The sequence below is a fragment of the Corythoichthys intestinalis genome, chromosome 2, assembly GCF_030265065.1.
Source record: "Corythoichthys intestinalis isolate RoL2023-P3 chromosome 2, ASM3026506v1, whole genome shotgun sequence".
In the NCBI taxonomy this organism is placed as follows: Eukaryota; Metazoa; Chordata; class Actinopteri; order Syngnathiformes; family Syngnathidae; genus Corythoichthys; species Corythoichthys intestinalis.
The window spans coordinates 42,479,765-42,494,618 of record NC_080396.1 but is presented as its reverse complement, the minus strand read 5'-3'; the positions used below and the strand labels follow the sequence as shown (position 1 = coordinate 42,494,618).

Genomic DNA, 14,854 nt, shown 5'->3' with positions numbered 1-14,854 from the left:
GTTTGTTTCACTTGTGTACCTTTCAGTTATGCTGATGCATTTTTTCCAGATGAAATGTATTACTAGCACATGTTAAGCGCTCCAGAGTCCTAGAGGGGTTACCGCATTGACGCTAGTGTAACAAATGGTATAATGACAAATGCAAGTGCAAAAACAGATACAAGACCCTTGTCCTTCACTTTACGCGCTTTCGCATTGTAAGAACTATCCACAGTTTCTCGAACCTTTTGGGGGTTGGTGACGTAATTTTGTGTGTTCAGATATGTAGGAACTAGGGACGAGGAATTTGAATTCCGAGAACCATTTTAGACCTTACTCTGAAGCGCGTACTTTCCGTGGGGCCGCACGAACTATATTACGTAGCTCTTTGGTGATTTGCTGAAATCAGCGCTACGCCCCTTCCACAGAGGAAGAAGATGAAGAAACTCAAAAACAGAGGGGGGCGAACAAGAAAATGAGCAAATGATATGACACGCAATACCTCATATTGGGCCACAGACAGGCATATTCTGGCAACGTCGCAACAAAGGACTCATCCGCTGAGCTTTTGCAGTACGTTGGGTGATACAGAGTGAAAAAAAGTGAAATAAGACGTAACTTAAGGGTGTAACCGTTCGGTTTTGCATGTTCGGTTTGGGTCACTTGCGTACACTTTTGGTTTCATTTTTCCCTAATAAAATGTATTATAAACGCTGCGTGGGGAGCCGCCTTAAGTGTCGGACACAAATACAGGCATGACTACTGTCGTTAAACTTTCTAATGGACAAAGGTAAGTGAATAAATCCATAATTATGTCGACATTGCTGTACAGATATGTCGACCTAGAGAAGACTGCACACCAGGGGTCGAGTTAACCGAATATTTTCCGTCGTTGACCGATTTTTTTAAAACGGTGACGGAAAAAACTGAAGTCCACCTGTCATTTTGACAGGTTGCAATTCACACCCCAGACCACAGGGTGGCGAGTGAGCATATTAATTAGCTATTGTCTCTCTTGATGCATGACGTCGTTGGCCTTACACTGAAAAATGTCAAGGCAACTGAGTGTCCGAAGTTTCTTCAAAAAGCCCCAAAACGACGATGGTGTTGATAAAAGAGGTGAAAAAACAGGGACTGCACAAGCGGGCACGCAATTCAAGTCCATGCGCACCAGGAGGAAGGTGTATGACTCCGTTCAGGCCACAGCAGGTGAACTGTTAATTTCATTGTTTCATAATGTAGCCTACCTACTGGGGCCACAGTCAGCTGTTTTTGCCACTGCGGAGAAAAAGTTACATATTCATCTGCTTGATGGCACGGTGTGGATTCTCTGTTAAGCTTGTTCGGACAGAATATTAATTTAAAATGAATGAAAACGAAATACTATTGAATATGTTGAAGCGGTATGCAATGTTAAGAGTCTTGTTAGCTCGAATATCTGTGTCCAGCCGCTGTAGCTCTGCTGCTCTCTGTGAACTCTCTATTCAAGCCGGAACGCACGTGCCTCTTAAGTGTCTCTGTCATGTGACTGTGTCGTAGCCGCTAACGCGCTCGGCCAAATGGACACACAAGTACGGAAGGTGAATTATGCCAAACAAAGGGTCACCACAATGTCATTATCATCATTTTAAAAATTTAAGTGACGGGTAAAAATAGACTATGACCGGATTTTTATGACCCTGTCAGTCAAAATGACAGACAACGAAAAAGTCTAGCGCAACCTCTGCTGCACACTGAGAAAATTAATGTTGAATCTTCATGAAAGAAAATCAGCTAGATTTTGTCACAGCAAAATTTTAACTTGGATAATTAGATTTATAATTTTCAGGTTGTTGTTACTGCTAAGGATTACAGTTTAGCTTGTTTATAATTTTTTTTGTGTACCGGAAGTTACACCCTTAAGACGTATTATTGGTAGATGTGATATTATTGAGAGACTGAGTACCAGCTTCCATCAGGTAAAGAAATATTGTCTTTTATGCGCAAAATGTTTGCTGTTATAATGGTGGTTAGCCTGGCTGAGTGCACTAACATCCTAATAGGATCATATCATGGCTGCACTTAAGTCTTGTTGGGAAAAAAAAAACTGATAGCACCACAAAAATAATGAAGGATGAGAAACGATATTACTTATTTTTTTCTTTAAAATGCGCATCCCTTCAGCAACTACACATCCGCTTCCTACTTGTCCAGATTTACAAATTATCAGCCAACACCACTCAGCTGCCAGCATCCTATTGCCATCCCAGAACTGGTAAAGAATTAATCTCTTGTTCTTGCATCCTGCTAAGAAATAAGTTTCCAACTTCCTTATATCTTTCAGCAAAGAGGAGAAAGACAGACACACTGCTAGCTGCTGTGCAGGAATTGCTGGCTTCAGACACAGAACAGAAAAGGCAGAGTGATGCGTGTTTTAACAGAATGATTCAGCTATTCGAAGACCAAACTCAAAAGGAAGCAGAGGAGTGTCAGGCTCTATGGTCACAGTTAGCAGAGGCCATTCGGCAGCATATTTTCAAGGAGGGTCTTCTGGACGTCAAGAACGGAATGGCAAATCGGCAAGAAAAACCTTAATAAAAAAAATATATATATATATATATATGGAAGAGTAAAGGAATTTTGCACATGTACATCCATTCTAGTGTTTGAGGGACCTTTTTATAAAAAGAAATTACTTTGAATAACACAATGGATGTAATTACGTCAAAGCCAAGTGAAAATGTACTGGAAAATTTCAGTTGAGCGACACAAAGTGACGCATCAAGGCTGAACGCACAGCTACACCTTCAGCATCTGCAGCAGGTGGTGGAACTGGAGTGTCTGGCTCTAGTAACAGGTTAGGCCTTCTCTCGCTCCACATCTGATTGTGGCTCTCACAGAGGTTGTGAAGCACAAAGCATGTAAGCACCATGGACTACGTCCTCTCATGGCTGCAGTCACTTTTGGAGCCATCGCCACCTTACTTTAAGTCTGCCAAGAGCATGCTCAACCAATTCTCCACAAACTGGTCGTCTGTAAAACTAGGAAGAACCAGTCTCCACCAGTCATCGGCTTTTGTACAGACCCAAACCGATGGCGGTGTTCGCTGTGCAGTGAGTCGCAGTAAAATCTGAAATGCAAACATAAATCTGTTATTTTGGGGGTATTCAAACTGTAACAAGCCAAAAACTATTCTCTCAAAAGTTTGTTTATATGAAAGTACATTTATGTGTATACAGTAACAGTAGGGGTTTAACAGTGCACTCAAATTTTAGCTCGGTTTTGGAAGTGCTTGATTCAGGTTAAGTGTCGGTACAATAAAGGTAGGAAAAATATACTTTTATTTTTAAAATTGTAAACAATATAATTGGTGAAAATAAATGAAAGTGACACTTTTGGATAGTATTTCAAATATATTACACTCTGAGTTCATCAAATTAAAACAAAAAACTATAACAATTATAAAAAATATTTATCCACAGTTATAATTTAACGAGACAGCCTAATAGTGTTCAACTCCATATTCCTGAGTGTCCGACACTTAAAGCGTCCATGCAGGAACCGCGCGCATCGCTTAGCGCGCGCCAGTAATTTTATGAGGGGTTAAAATTCATTAAACCAAACCAAAACGGTACACAAGTGAACCAAATCAAACATGCAAAACCAAAACAGTTCAACACACCCACGTAAACCGTTACATCTTTCGTACACACGTTAAATATACATACACTTACCTGTTGCCTCCTTTGTCGTTTACTCTCTGATTGCCTTTATGAAACGAAGAAATATCGCTCACCTTTGGATCTGGATCTGGTCTTCTGACGAAATTTGTGTGCGCTTCCAGTCTCTTGGATTTGTTCGCCAATGGAAACTATACCCTTCAAAAATGCGCAGCTGCTGGGTAAGGAGAGTAAATAATGCGTCACTGGCGCGTTAATGGCGCAGAATTAAAAGTCACATTGCGCGTAGTACCCATGTGCGAACACGACTGCCTAGCGAAGAATAGTTCCTCGAACAACTGGAGAGCGTGGCAGTTATAGGAGCTAAGTGAGCGGCTTTTGGGCTCCGGTTGGATGTCTGTCCAAGAGAACTACATCTCGTATGAAGCTTGTCGGCGAGACCGCAATGATTCCTCGATAATGCATTCCCAACTGCAGACATTTTTTCCTGGGAAACATTTTATCTTGAATGGAAGGTGGTAATTTGGGCTGGTTGTAATTGAAATGTGCACATTTTATAGTATGATTGTGCTGGAGTCAGTCTTTCCCATAATAAGTCCCAAGTATTAAAAGATAATAGGTATCTTTACATTTGACAAAAATATATATGCTATTGTGCTGCTTCTGTTTAAACTGGATAGTTTTATGTTGCAGCACTACTTGATACATTTAACATTTGTGGCAGCTCAGTATAAAATTTTAGATAAAATAGTGGGGTAAAAGCCATAATTGCTGTATTATTTTTCACCACATAATTAAAAAGTATCTCATGGCATATTGATATTGTGATATAAAATGGCCCATATCGTGAGATTTTTTTTCCCCCTCATATCGCACAACACCAAACAGATCATGAAAAACAATTTACAGAACCTGATACTGCATTGCTCTGGCTGTCTTAATATATCACAAGATCACATAAAATGGTTACACGCACAACTCCACACACACACAAACGCACAAACATCTGGCTAACAGACAAATAACATGACATATGACTGAGAATGTAGGTGTATAAAGCAGTGTGGTATGTGTTGCATTTTTATATGTATTCTTGGGATTTTTCTGAAAGTGATTACGGCCTAAAGCATCACTCACGTGGAAACCCGAAAACCTAGACCAGTGGTCTACAAACTATTCCACATAGGGCCGCAGTGAGTGCAGGATTTCATTCCAACAAAACAAGACCACACCTTTTCACCAATTTGGTGTTTTGCAGGTGTAATCAGTTGATTGCAGTCAGGTGCTACTTGCTTTAATAGAAACCACATTGGTTAAACGGTCTGTGCTTGATCGGTATGAACAAAAACCAGGACCCACAGTGGCCCTCGAGGACCGGTTTGGAGACCCCTGACCTAGACTAAATCCTTAATAAATGCTGCTGGTACTATTGCAAATTGCAATTACACATAGCAAAACAAATAAATTATGAATAAAAATTGGAATATTAATATAATAATAGTAATAATGATAATAATAATACCTGTAATGATGTAACAAATCGGGTTCTAGTGTGGCGGATGTGTTTTGCGTAGTGTACCTAAACTAGACTTGACAGAGTGAGAGAAGACATTTTACTTTTACTTAACTCAGCTGCGGTGGACAGTAGGCATGTTGTTTTGCACAAGTTCTGAAATAAAAGATTAAAAACCTGACGAAGCTAGCAGTTTTTTGGCGATGTTACCTCCATAATTGTAAATGGTAAGCCTCACCTTCTTCCTTATTTCACTACTTGCACTAACATTCTTGGAACCCAAGTTGATTTCTTTCACAAGAAAATCTGCCGTACGTCCGTCCGCGGGAAAACAAAGAAACTGCGGCGCTGTCATAAATCGTCGTATTTTAAGCATGGCAACTCAAATTTTATGTCGGATGTAGAAAAGACCGCGTGTCAAAGCGATCCTATGTCGAGGTGCCACTGTATTTTATAGAGAAATGTATTGTCCAATGTCAGTCACGGGGCTTGCAACAGGATAATGAACAATGACCTGAAAAAACATTCAAGTATGAAAATTCAATTAAAATATTTGGGGGAAAAAATGGGTGACGGCAAAACAATGGACTAAAATGAAGTGGCCTTCAATGTGAACGAACTGAGGCATACCGTTGGGAGAAAAGGACCCTGCAATCCTCCTAAATTCACAAAAAAAAACAGATTTGCGTCGACATGACCAGATCTCGATTTCCGATCTCAGTTAGAATGTTGCTGCAAGTCAGGGTGAATACGATGTAGGACTCATGCCATGCAGTAGGAGGCAGTGCAATTTTACAATGGCAATACTGTACACACAGCAGTTTTCTTGTAGGAATAGATGGGAAATTAGAACTTCACTTTACACTAGACTACAAAACAAACATAACGTCGACTGAGAGCCACGCTAATCTGACTGCACAAATATCCATGAAGGACACTCTGGTTGCTATAACAAGTTGTAAATAAAATGCTACCTTTGTCTTAACTTATTTAAGACTTTGTATTTGTTTAAAAAAAGAATTAAATAAAATTGGGACGTACAAAGCTGTTTATTTATCAATATACGGCACAATAGTATAGAAACAAAAGCCCCAATAAAATGAATGGGTTAATGCACAGGTGTCAAACCGATTCCAGAAAGGGCCAGGTGGGTGCTGGATTTTGTTCCAACAGATTCCGTGAAGAGAGTTTAACCAGTGAACTTCCTGCTGAAACAAGCAGCACCTGACAAAGTTTAACTGATTACACATATAAAAGATCTGATTGGTGAAAAGGTGTACTCTTCATTGGTTGGAAAGCAAACCTGCATCCACTTGGCCCTTTCTGGAATCGGTTTGACACCTGTGGGTTAATGTATAGAGGCACTACAGAACAGACCCTGAGGACATTCAAACTTTTATCCCCTTGTCATTTTTTATTCATTTATTATTTTTATATTTATTATTATTATTATCATTTTATTCATTCAGTCATTCAACATTATCCTACTGGCGACTTTTCTCCCTGCCTGCCGTTGCCTTTCAAAAGTGGACATTTTATCCGAAAGCAATTAAAAGAAGGGGTGGAAATTCAATCAGTGCACCTGCGGAGGAATGGTAAACTGGGCAAGGAGGAGGGGGGAATTCCCGGGAGATGAGGGTGTGTGGAGCAGTGCGGCTAAGTGAGCATCGAACGCTGCAGTGGGCGAGGACAGAGAATGCCGAGTAAGCCAAGGTGACGTGCCCGTCAACGCTCAGCAGTCGGCCTTACCCCCAAATTCCATATAGTCAGTGTCCGCTCAGCCTCGCTCTGCTCCGAACTACACAACAAATAGGTTTCTATTTTAATCAATGCGAGTTGGTCCATATCATCCGCTAAGGTCTGATCCCGATCCGCTTGAGTCCGTCCTCTCCGGTTCGTAAAACTTGCTCATGCTGGTCAATTATAGTCAGCCATAAATTTGCAGCCCAGCTACTATACATTAAAGAAAATAAGAGTCAGTGTCATTGTCCATAATATGGACAAATAACATAGGGTGACCATATTTTGATTTCCAAAAAAGAGGACACTCGGCCCGGCCTCGAGATACTTGAATTTTACTCGAAGATCACTCAAAGGTGCGTATATCTCCCACTTTTTTTTTACTCAACAGGCTTTATTCTTCCTAAAAGAAATAATCAAACAATAAAAAAAATTTTTAAAAAGGAATAATTATTAAAAAAATAATATAATGCAGACTCATGGAAATGTAGTCCAGTTAATACACACACACAGTTGGCTATGTGCCAACGCAACATTTTTTAAAATTACGATCACGACAATTGTCGTTGACAAAATGTTATTCCCACTCAATTTTTATTCTCATACAATGTTCTAAATTGTACGCAAACAATAACTGAAATAAACTGACAAGCGATTCAACCAGCATGTTTCCATACGCAGCAGTTCAAATTCAAAACTACATTGCCCATAATGCCTAGCGCAGCTGAGCTCACTGATTGCTACCCTATAGGGAATGGGACGTACTACGTCATTGTTTGGACCCGCCTCCATGCTGGCAATATAATTCACTTCCGGGCCGGCAGAGTCAATGCGGATTGTAACGTGTGATAGTGCTAAGCTAACTCTTTCGGTGTTTTAGAAAGAAAATATGGGTGCTTTATTGTTGCGTTACCGGGTGCAACAGCGTCTCCTACGACAAAAAAAGGGGTGAGGAAAAATGGACTCACTTTTCACCGTTTTCCTGCATGGAGGACCAAATATCAGATCACGAAGGTACGACGGATGGCTGGATTGCAGCGGTTCGTCGGAAAAGCATTTCTTATGATCATATTTCTGCTGGAATGAGAGTGTGTTCCTGTCATCTCTACTCTTGTAAGTTGAACGATTTATCCACTTTTGGTTTCAATACGTTTTTGTTTTTTTACACCGTTGTGTAAATCTGCCTCGGTAGCAATGCTCGCCTACTACGACTCCCCTACCTGTTGTGTTCCTAGGTAAACCTGCTGACAACACATCCCGATTGGTCACCATCTCTCTTCTTGGATCATTTGACAAAGAAAATTTGTTCAATGGAGTGGTTCCATTTGTCCTGTGTCGGACTCAAACAAGCCCCTGCAGCAGACGCCATCTGGGTCTGCCCTTCTCGTCGATGAACTGCGGGCTTTTAACTTGTGAAAATGCAAGAACTTTAATGCACATATTTATTCTGCCTGGCTATTTAACTATGGCCAGTGACGTTTTTTTTTTTTTTTTTTTTTTTAACCACTTTGACAAAGACACCTTTCATTGTAATGTTGAATTTATATATTCTATTATTATTTTTAAATTATAATATTCTTATTTGCACTTATGTAGACTTTAGACTGTCAATTCAAATAGTGTTGGAAAAGTTGCAATACCTAAAATAGAAATGCAAGAACTGTAAAGTACATATTTATACACCTTTATTTACCTAAGGCCACTGGATGTTTTTTAACTGCTTTGAAAAATACAGGTTTTGTTGTGATCTTGTATTTATATAGTATATAGCTTTTTATAATGTATTATGTATTATAATATTTGCTGCCCCCTGCCAGAGTGTGGGCCATTTTGTACTAAAATGATTTTAAACTGTCAGTTCAAATACTGTGTTGGAGACTAGTACTTGCAATACTTAAAATGGAAATGCAAGAACTTTAAAGAACTTTTATTTATCCTGTCTGGCAATTTACCCAAGGCCAGTAAATAGTGTTTTAAACTGCTTTGACAAAGACACGTTTATTGTGATCTTGTATTTGTGTATTACTTATAATTATATAATATTTGCTGCCACCGTCAGAGGGTGGGCCTTGTTTGCACTAATTTAAAGATTTTAAACTGTCAATTCAAATATCGTATTGGAGAAATTGCATTACTTGAAATAAATCTATTGCAACTTATCAGTCCCAGTTCTTGTCTACAACACTGTCCAAAAATTGTCAATGCATATTCCAAATAGAATAACAAAATTAAGTCACCTGACTTTGTAATTATTACACCTGTTTATTATGAAGACCTGAAGTAAACAACAAGCAGTTACAGTTTGTCAAGAAGTTGTTCAAGTCATGTTTTGGTATTCATATTTTATTGACTTTTCATAACACTTGGGATCGTGTTTGTAAGAGCAGAGCAAACTGAAGTTTCAGCGTGCACTCTTCGCCTTTCCAACCTCTCAACGCTCCGATGTGGTGCGCTTGACCTCAGAATAACCCAAGAAGAGATATGGTGACCAATCGGGATGTGTTGTCAGCATTTCATATGCAGGTTTTCCTAGTAACACAACAGGTAGGTGATGAGGAGGAGTAGGTTAGCATTGCTACCGAGGCAGATTTACACAACAGTAAAGAAAAAAACAAAAACAAAAAACGTATTGAAACCAAAACGGATAAATCGTTCAACTTACAAGAGTAGAGATGAGGGGAATACACTCTCATTCCAGCAGAAATATGATCATAAGAAATGCTTTTCCGACGAACCGCTGCAATCCAGCCATCCGTCGTACCTTCGTGATCTGATATTTGGTCCTCCATGCAGGAAAACGGTGAAAAGTGAGTCCATTTTTCCTAACCCCTTTTTTTGTCGTAGGAGACGCTGTTGCACCCGGTAACGCAACAATAAGCACCCATATTTTCTTTCTAAAACACCGAAAGAGTTAGCTTAGCACTACCACACGTTACAATCCGCATTGACTCTGCCGGCCCGGAAGTGAATTATATTGCCAGCATGGAGGCGGGTCCAAACAATGACGTAGTACTTCCCATTCCCTATTAGCGAATACGGGAGCCGAGGCAAAATTAGACTTTGCTATAAAAGTTTACTACCATCAGCAGCGCAAAGATGCGACATCAAACGGGATTTTACAGATTACACCAGTAGTACCAAATCTCCGACAGAAGTCAACAGTTGCCATTATATACGTATTCATCGTAAAAAAAAAACTCATAAGCAACACAGCTATTTAGCTATACTAGCATTCAACCACTAACTAACGCAGAACAATTACAAGACTCATACAATATACTGCATCTCTGTGTACACATATAACCCTATGTACAACAGAAGACACGTGATCAACATTAACAGGAGAAACTTACAGAAAGGTGTATGGAGCCACGTCTTTTAGAACTTCTTATTGAACTCCTTACTGTAGTCTGAGCTCTCGCCAAACCGTCAGTAGATGGTGGTAATTCGCCATGAAACAAAAGGTGAACTGCCAACAAAAAAGAAGAAGCTCTACTCCTTCTCCCGCCCCTACTAGTAGGAGCAACGTCAACGCAGGCAAGCGCTGCCCCCTAGCGGCCGGAGGAACTCTCTTCAAGTTGGTCCCGTAAAAAAAAATCATAAAAACCGGACATTTTTATGAATTTATAAAACCCGCCTGGACAACGAGGATATTGCGTGAAAGTAGGACTTGTCCGGGCAAAAGAGGACGTTTGGTCACCCTAAAATAACATTTTGCACACTGAGCTACAAAAAAGCACATTCATGTACTTTGCATATTGTACTACTGAATTGTGTTTTTTGTATGCTGTTTAATAAGTGTAGAATAACTTCATGACAATGATATTTTAGTTGCACTCAAGAGACACGAGGAGCCTTTGTGCAGCTAAAGAGCCACAATGACTCCCAGCAGCCTTCCTCCATTACGCGAGTACACTTGACAGCGTGCACCGACCTCCGCTGTGCTCCGTCGCAGAGCTCCCGTAGAGAAGAGAGGAGAGGATGGCAGGCAGAATAATGCCTTGCTGCTGATTCATATCAGGTGATGATGCTATGACGTAGGCTATGTGCGCCGCCAAAGGCCAAAGGCCATTGTGGCAGCGCTGCCCTTTACTACAGCACATTAGCTCATGTTAATTTGCAGGCAATTAGACCGGGTTGCATGCAAGCTAGTTTGAGGCGATGGAGGATGGGGGGGTCGAGAGCAGGTTAGTGAGCAGAGACTTCAAATTAGCCATTTTTGATGTAGCTCAAGACTGCCATCTATCTATGTACTTGTGTTTCCTGCGGTATACTGTACTACCTATTCAACTGCGCTAAAAGAGGAAATTAGAGGGACGTACGTAGGTGTGAAAAGGTTGGCAGGGGGGCCACAAAGGGCATGGGAAAGTAGAGTGGTGTACATAAAAACACATAATATTTGCACAGTCATAGGTTTTGTGAACAAACTTTCAGATGCAAATCCGTCTTAAAGGGATCATGAGCCAGCAAAAATACATTGCAAATATTTCAGCCCAAAAGACGAGACAGGCAGAAGAAACATAGAGGAAGCAGACTAAGGACCAAACTAAATAAAAAATGTTTTTTAAAAACTTGTGAGACAGGAAACTAGTTAACTAGCATCCAGGATAACAAATGTTCATTCCTGCTTGAATTTACCTCACAAAGCTGAAAAAAGAAGTATTGCAGCTACTTCTTTTCTGGGAAATAAGTACATTACTTTAACTGTTCTAAAAAATTTATTATATTTTGAAATATTTTTTCTGAAACATGTTTTCCTGTGTTCACACATTTGGAGCACATTCTATGAAAAACATTTTTTTAAGTTATTCATCCAATGTAATTGCAATGCAGTGAAACCCAAATGTTTTTGTTCACGGTTATTGTAGCCAACCATCTGAATCTCATACAAGGTTATTACAGCCTTGGAGAAGACAATAATGTGCCTCTCGATTTACTTTTATTCTGAGCTTGCATCAATAGTGATTGGTTTTTATTTCTGTAAACACATTTTCCCTTCCTTCTCATTGGTTAATGTATACAATATCACTTAGTTCGTTCAAATCCCCAAGTTTGTTTTCTTCTCGCCAAATAGCAAACCAAAATGTATCACCTTTAATTGGTCACAGGTAGGGTTGTTCCGATCATGTTTTTTTGCTCCCGATCCGATCCCGATCGTTTTAGTTTGAGTATCTGCCGATCCCGATATTTCCCGATCCGATTGCTTTTTTTTGCTCCCGACTCAATTCCTATCATTCCCGATAATTTTTCCCGATCATATACATTTTGGCAATGCAATAAGAAAAAAAATGAATAAAACTCGGACGAATTTATACATTCAACATACAGTACATAAGTACTGTATTTGTTTATTATGACAATAAATCCTCAAGATGGCATTTACATTATTAACATTCTTTCTGTGAGAGGGATCCACGGATAGAAAGACTTGTGACTTTGTATATTGTGACTAAATATTGCCATCTAGTGAGCTTTCAGTAAATGATACTGTAGGCATGTCCAAATGCATGATGGGAAGTAGAACCATGACTGTGCGTAGTGCTACCAATTGATATATCTTCTCTGCGTTGGGAAATAACATAAGGTGTTAAGAAAAGGATCAATTGCTACCTTGCTTCCCCACATTACTTCCCATGATATTTCTAATCATAGGGAGAGGGGTTGTAAGGCTTTAGCCAATTAAAAAAGGTTCCAAAGGCTGCCAAAATTCACTCTACTCATTTTACGCTGCCTTTTATCTCTCTATATAGGTAAAATGGCGCCATTAAAGATTTGAGCGCGACAATGCGTGAGAGGGTCGTGCAGCGCATGCATTAATTGCGTTAAATATTTTAACGTGACACATTATTTAAAAAAAAAAAAATTACCGCCTTTATCGAGATAAATTTGAAAACCCTACCTTAAGCCTAAACTAAAGACTCTGGATGAGTGTAACATATTATGTCTGTAACGGTAAATACAATTAAAAAACGATTTAATTAAAAAATATACAGTATATATATTAAAAAAAAGGCATGGCCAATATTTTTTTTTCCGATTCCGATACTTTGAAAATCGGACCCGATCGATCGGCATCCCGATCTCATCTCTAGTCACAGGAATATGAAGATTATAATAGTGACAAACAGTGGTGCATGTAAACGTGTAAATAGACTATTGTTGATTACTTCATCCAGCTGATTGAACTGAAGTGGATGTTTTGTACAACTCCTGACAAACTACTATCAACCAGCATGCTACCTTCACACTGTACATGGAAATCAAAATTGGTAAGTCAGCAGTTTCACCTGTTTAATACCTGACGTCACCATGGCATAATTAAGAGTTAACCATGATTGGCTCATTTGCTTGTTTGTTGGACGGAGCTTTATTTGGCTTGTTTGGATGTCTGGATTCACAAATAACCAAAGAAGATGCACAGAGGGCACAAACTGGTGTGAACGGTGAATGTGAGGAACATTTCCAATTAAATTGCCACATATAAATCAAATCCCATGAGCTTGAAAGTGTTATGGTAATAATACACAAGAGGCCGTAAAACGAATTTGGATGTGGTGAAAGTGTGTTGTCCTGGTTTAAACTCTGCCGTTCCTGCACCCTCGCATTATCATACAGAGCAGACGGAGTGCGTGTGTTGGGTAGTAAAAGTCTCCTCTACTCACTGACAGTCTCCTCTCCTCCCGCCCCAATTTTCTCTCTCCTGCTGAGCTCCCCTATGCATAATCTACAGACTGCACACGTATACTCTGCTTACCTGGATGGGTGCACAATCATGCGCGTGTGGAAGAAGATGACGGATTGGGTGAACATCATATGAAACATATGGTGGTTTGGGGGAAGGGAATATGACTGTTTCTTGAGTTGGTATATAGTGTACATGTCTTACCACATGTGCACACTTGTGAGCCCAAGATGTCTGGCCAAAATGCCAGCCATGTGCGTGCGTGAGCACACAGCTGACAGCAATCACCTGAACTGGAATGAACCAAACTTATGTAACCTTCCAGATGATGGTCATAGCTGGTATGAAACGGCCTGAGTGACAACATTGCTTTTTCCTGTTAGGCCGTTCATTTCTTAGCCTTTTCTTTCCAAAGAGACTGAATTAATCACAATCAAAAATTAGTTAGTAATGATAGCAAATTGGCTAATTTGGGAAAAGAGGCAGGTATTGGGGTTTTCAAAGTAATTAACAGGAGGATTATCGGTGTCTACATTCTCATGAGTACATTTTGTGGGAAGTAGAAGCATATTCTGATGATGAATCCAACATTTTATGTGAGGAAAAAGGCAGGAAATTCAAATTTCGGGATGAATTGCTCTGTATCATCAGTATTCCATACTACTGTCTGTTTGCTGTAATGCTTTGATCGCATTCATACTACTTTCACTTAATATTGCGTAAAAGCTGCATGAGTTGCATTATTGTGTTACCACAATACTGTACTTCAGGTCTCTTTATATTGCTGGGGAAAAACACCCATCACTAGCAGACCGACCCCTCAGTGCACAGCACACTTGCATTGCTTTTATCCATACATTGTTAAATGGTTATCTATAATTACTGTTTGAGTCATGTCTCTAAATGCACTGTACTATTGTTATAGTGGCGTGTTTGATCTTATGCTAGAGCGGCTCTCAAACATCAGAGACAAATTCCATGTGTGTTTCTAACATACTTGTCCCATAAAGTCTTTCTCTGATCAACCCAATCAATAAGATGAAATGTAAATATTTACTTTGCTTTGTAAGTGAATTTAGAGTATGTATCCCTAAATGTTCTACATGTGCTCCTAAAATTTTAGGTAAGGGGTTACTGTGCTCTTAGTGAAATACTGCATTTTAGTCAGAAGCCACAAATGCATCTCATGCATCTCCTATATTAACATTATTTCCATATAACTTCCTTTGGGATCTTCATGAGTTCCAAGGTTTAAAAAAAAAAAAAAAAAAAAAAAAACAC

At 39.6% G+C, this 14,854-nt stretch overlaps 1 protein-coding gene and 1 long non-coding RNA gene across 5 annotated transcripts in view; one reads left to right on the top strand and one right to left on the bottom strand.

The window, feature by feature from the left end:
* The window catches only part of LOC130906086 (forkhead box protein J3-like), a 142,651-nt gene that overhangs the window by 80,761 nt on the left and 47,036 nt on the right, over nucleotides 1-14,854 (bottom strand). The gene's annotated exons all lie outside the window — the stretch shown is intronic.
* Nucleotides 7,742-8,407, top strand: LOC130906105 (uncharacterized). The gene is made up of 2 exons (XR_009061216.1): nucleotides 7,742-8,004; nucleotides 8,127-8,407. It is a non-coding gene; the product is annotated as an uncharacterized LOC130906105 (long non-coding RNA).